The sequence below is a fragment of the Henckelia pumila genome, chromosome 2 (assembly GCF_033568475.1).
Source record: "Henckelia pumila isolate YLH828 chromosome 2, ASM3356847v2, whole genome shotgun sequence".
NCBI classification, from domain to species: Eukaryota; Viridiplantae; Streptophyta; class Magnoliopsida; order Lamiales; family Gesneriaceae; genus Henckelia; species Henckelia pumila.
The window spans coordinates 167,634,308-167,640,241 of NC_133121.1; the positions used below are offsets into that span (position 1 = coordinate 167,634,308).

The 5,934-nt window shown below is 29.4% G+C and overlaps 1 non-coding gene across 1 annotated transcript; it reads left to right on the top strand.

The window, feature by feature from the left end:
* Positions 1 to 5,454: 5,454 nt before the first annotated feature.
* On the top strand, positions 5,455 to 5,565 carry LOC140885920 (small nucleolar RNA R71). The gene has a single exon (XR_012151333.1). It is a non-coding gene; the product is annotated as a small nucleolar RNA R71 (small nucleolar RNA).
* Positions 5,566 to 5,934: the final 369 nt, after the last annotated feature.

Below are 5,934 nucleotides of genomic sequence, written 5' to 3' on the forward strand. Positions count from 1 at the left end.
GAGTCGAGGGTTGGCTTACCATCCAATTTTCTTATAAATTGGCAAATAGGGTCTTTTTTAGTCAGATTCCCAAGACCATTACCATGACGCTGCACTTGGAATAGTTTCCATAAATGGAGAAGTTGACCTTGAACATCTCCACTAGAATGCGTCTCAAGAGTCAATGAGATATCATCTAATGACTCTTTACTCAGCCCATTCTTAATGAAATCAATTTTATCTTCTCTATTTGTGGAAACATATCCCAAAGATCTGCATTGTCTATTACAAGTCCATCTAGCACAATTATGACAAACATCTAACCTTTTAGCCCTTCTTTTCTTCGCATAGGTACTTTTTCCTAGTCCAGACATATTTCGAACAAGTAAGAATTTTGGAACTTCACCACCTAATCGAACCTTGGCTTCAATTATAAGACGAATATCCTCCGGAATTCCTTTTTGCATAAGCATTCTCAATCTTTCACATCTGCCTTCATAAATCATTCTCAGAACTTTTTTAGAAACAGATGGAAAATATTTACCAAGTTTTTTGATAGCTTCATCCATAATATATATATATATATATATATATATATATATATATATATATATATATATATATATATATATATATATTCAATTATTTTGGGAAATTGAAATAAAACCGACTGAAAGTAGTCACGGAGTACCGTTATCCGCCACTTAACCGGGAAGTGAACTCAATTCTGCAAAAATAAAATAAAAATATAAGTAACAATTAAGTTGGATCATATAAAGGCATAAACTCTTCATTAAGAACTTCATTTTCTATAAACGGTTTAAGTCTTTGCCCATTAACTTTAAATACATTATTATTTTTAGGATTTTCAACATCAACAGCACCATGAGAATAGACAAATTTAACAATAAATGGTCCAGACCATCGCGATCTAAGTTTTCCTGGAAACAAATGCAAGCGAGAATTATAAAGTAAAACTTTTTGTCCGATTTCAAAAGATTTCCTCATAATATTTTTATCATGAAATGCTTTTGTTTTATCTTTATAAATCTTTGCATTTTCATATGCATCATTTTTTAATTCTTCTAGTTCATTTAATTGCAATTTTCTTAATTTAGATGCATCATCTAAATTAGTATTAAACGCTTTAATTGCCCAATAAGCTTTATGTTCAATTTCAACAGGTAGATGACAATGCTTTTCAAAAACTAATCTATATGGTGACATCCCCAATGATGTTTTAAATGCAGTTCTATATGCCCATAATGCATCACTTAATCTTAAAGACCAATCTTTTCGATTTGGATTGACTGTTTTTTCCAAAATTTGTTTTATTTCTTTATTTGCAAGTTCAACCTGACCATTCGTTTGAGGGTGATATGGAGTAGAAAATTTATATGTAATACCATATTTTCTTAACAACGAAGAAAATGATTTATTTATAAAATGACTTCCCCCATCACTGATTATAGCTCTAGGTATTCCAAATCGACTAAAAATGTTTTTTTTCAAAAATTTTATCACAACTTTATGATCATTAGTTCTACATGCAATTGCTTCAATCCATTTTGAAACATAATCGACAGCCACTAAAATATAAGTGAATCCAAAAGATAATGGAAATGGACCCATAAAATCTATTCCCCAACTGTCAAATATTTCAATAATCATGATTGGATTTAAAGGCATCATGTTTCGTTTTAAAATTGAACCCATTTTCTGACAATTTTCACAAGATTTGCAAAATGAATGTGTATCTTTGAATAAAGAAGGCCAATAAAATCCACATTGAAAGATTTTTGCAGCTGTTTTCTTTGACGAAAAATGACCTCCACATGCCTCAGAATGACAAAATTTAATGACACTACTTACCTCATTGTCGGGTATGCATCGTCGAAAAATTTGATCAGGACAATACTTAATCAAATAAGGATCATCCCAATAAAATTTTTTGACCTCTTTCAAGAATTTATTTTTATCTTGTGAACTCCAATGAGAAGGCATTTTATTTGTCACAAGAAAATTTACAATATTAGCAAACCAAGGCATAGTAGTAGCATAAAATAGTTGATCATCCGGAAAATTTTCATTTATTGGTATTTCATTTTGAGATGATTCAGAAATTATTCTTGATAAATGATCGGCTACTACATTTTCTTTTCCTTTTTTATCTTTTATTACAAGATCAAATTCTTGTAACAACAAAATTCATCTTATTAATCTCGGCTTAGCATCTTGTTTATTTGATAAATATTTTATGGCAGAATGATCAGTATAAACAATAGTAGTAGAACCAATTAAATATGATCGAAATTTATCTAATGCAAACACTACTGAAAGTAATTCTTTTTCAGTTGTTGAATAATTGATTTGAGCACTATTTAAGGTTCTACTTGCATAATAGATCACATAAGGTTTACCTTCTTTTCTTTGTCCTAACACGGCTCCTACAACATAATCACTTGCATCACACATTAATTCAAATGGTAAAGACCAATCAGGAGGTTGTAAAATAGGTGATGTAGTTAAAAGATTAATTATCTTTTTAAAAGCAGTTTCACATTCTTGAGTCCATTCAAATTGTGCATCTTTTGTTAAAAGATTTGAAATTGGTTTCGATATTATGCTAAAATTTTTTATAAATCTTCTATAAAATCCCGCATGACCCAAAAATGATCGAATTTCTTTGATCGTGTTTGGTGATGGTAAATTAGCAATAACATCAACCTTAGCTTTATAAACTTTAATTCCTTTTTCAGATATGACATGCCCTAACACAATTCCGGATTTAACCATGTAGTGACATTTTTCCCAATTTAAAACAAGATTTTTTTCTTCACATCTTTTTAAAACTTCTTCCAAATTTTTAAGACAGTTTTCAAATGAGTTTCCAAAAAGCAGTTATATCATCCATAAAAACTTCCACAAATTCTTCAATCATGTCACTAAAAATACTTAGCATCCATCTTTGAAAAGTAGCCGGGGCATTACATAAACCAAATGGCATTCTTTTAAAAGCAAAAGTTTCGAACGGACAAGTGAAAGTAGTTTTTTCTTGATCTTCTAATGATATTGGTATTTGATAATACCCCGAATACCCATCAAGAAAACAATAATAAGGATTACCTGCCACTTTCTCTAAAATTTGATCTAAAAATGGTAACGGAAAGTGATCTTTTCTAGTTGCATTATTTAATTTTCTATAATCAATGCACATACGCCAACTAGATGGAATCCTAGCTTGTAATAATTCTCCCTTTTCATTTTTTATAACAGTGATGCCTGATTTTTTTGGTACTACTTGTGTTGGACTTACCCATTTACTATCCGAGATTGGGTAAATAATTCCGGCATCTAATAGTTTTAAAACTTCATTTTTAACAATTTCTTTCATGTGTGGATTTATTCTTCTTTGTGGTTGTTGATATGTTTTAGCATTTTCTTCCAAGTGAATTCTATGTGTGCAGATTAAAGGATTTATACCTTTTATATCTTGCAAAGTCCATCCAATTGCATTTTTGTGTTTTTTAAGTAGTGTTATTTAATCTTCTTCTTGTTTTGGTAAGAGGGTAGAAGATATTACAATAGGATATGTTTGATTTTCACCAAGAAAAGCATATTTTAGTTTTTGGTAAGGGTTTTAATTCAAGTTTTGGATGATCATTTTCTTTTACTTCTTCAAGTTCATTAATTTCTTCAAATAACTTTGATTTAAAAATATTTTTTGAATCAAAACTTTCCACTAAAAAAACTTCAGATTGTTGATTTAAGTTTTCTTGGTGTATATTTTCTTCCACGATTGTTTCTATTGCATTATCATCTTAATCTTCATTAATACTTGGTTGTTTACATAAATTGAACACATTAAGTTCTAAAGTCATATTTTCAAAAGACAATTTCATTATTCCATTTCGACAATTAATTAAAGCATTTGAAGTTGCTAGAAATGGACGTCCAATATTACTGGAATTTCGTTATGTACTTCTATTTGTTGTGTATCCAAGACAATAAAATCCACGGGATATATGAATTTATCAACTTGAACTAATACATCTTCTACAATACCTCTAGGTATTTTGATTGACCTATCGGCTAGTAAAAGAGTAACAGATGTAGGTTTTAAATCTCCCAACTTAAGCTTTTCATAAACTGAATAAGGAATTAAATTAACACTTGCTCCCAAATCTAACAAAGCCTTTTTAATTTTATTTTTTCCAATAATACATGAAATTGTTGGACAACCGGGATCTTTATATTTCAAGGTAGAATTATTTTGAATAATAGAACTTACTTGCTCCGTTAAGAATGCTTTCTTCTTTACATGCAATTGTCTTTTCACAGTACATAAATCTTTTAAAAACTTTGCATAAGAAGGCACTTGTTTAATAGCATCTAATAATGGAATATTTATTTTTACTTGTTTAAAAACTTCATAAATATCAGAATCATTTTTTTGTTTTTTATTATTTACTAATGCATGAGGAAAAGGAACATGTTTATTTGACTCACATATTATTTCAGATAATTTATCATCAACTTTCTTAATCTTAGGACTCAAAGTATCATCTTTCTCGAAAGTATCAAGATTTTCATCCATACTCTTTGAGTTTGACTGATCTTTGTTTTCATCACTATATGGATCATTAACTATTTTACCACTTCTAAGAGTAATAACAGATTTTACTTGATCAAATTTTTCTTGATTTTGATTTTTAGGATTAGGTTGTGGTTGAGATGAAAATTTTCATTTTTCATGAATATTAAGTGCAGATGCAAATTTTGCAAGAGTTTCTTTCAAATCATTCATAGATTGAATGTTTTGAATATTGATAGACTCTTGCTTTTGAATGTATGCATGAATTTCATCTTCAAAATTTTTTCTTGGAGGTGGGATATAAGGAGCATAACCTTGATGACTTTGGTTATTGTGAAAAGGTTGTTGTGAAGGTTGTGCATTATTATCGTTTCTCCAACTAAAATTAGGATGATTTCTCCAACCAGGATTATATGTTTGTGAAAAAGGATTTAATGTTGGTTTTTTAAAATTGTTAACATAATTGGCTTGTTCATGGAGACATTCTTTAAATGAAGGCAAAGTAGGATAATTTTTTGTAAGATGATCATGTGTGTCACATATATGACAAACAATTTCTTGAACACTTTTTAATTTGATCACTCTTTTTCATTTCTAATGACTCGATTTTTCTTGCTAAAGATGCAAGTTTAGCTTGAACATCTACATCATCTTTAAGATGATAAATACCACCCCCATTTGTTGAATTATTGGTTTTACTTGGTGGTTCAATTGAGCCTATATTATCCCAATTTTGAGCATTTTCTGCTAATGACTCCAAATATTCCATAGCTTCATTTGGGTTTTTATCTTCAAAAGTTTCATTACACATAAATTCTATCATTTGCCTATCTTTAGGTATTAAACATTCATAAAAGTGAGAAAATATTCTCCATATTTCAAAACCATGATGTGGGCATGTATTAAGTAACTCTTTATATCTATCCCAACATTGATAAAATGTTTTCCCTTGTTTTTGAGAAAAAGTTGCAATTTGTCTTTTAAAAGAGTTTGTTCTAAGGAAAGGGAAAAACTTTTTTAGAAATTGTTGTTGCATTTCTTCCCATGATCTTATTGAACTTGATCTCAAATTTTGCAACCATGTTTTAGCTTTATCTTTTAAAGAAAAAGGGAAAAGCTTTAATCGAACAATATCCATGCTACAATTTTGATCATTATAAGTGTTGCAAACCTCCTCAAATTCTCTTAAATGCAAATATGGATTTTCAGAATCTAGGCCATGAAAATTTGGTAAAAGTTGAATGATTTGAGGTTTAAAATTGAAATTAGACGCATCAGGAGGAAAGACTAAACAAGATGGTGTACTAGTTCTTATTGGATTCATATGGTGCCTAAGTGTTCTTGGTTGTTCATGTTCTTGA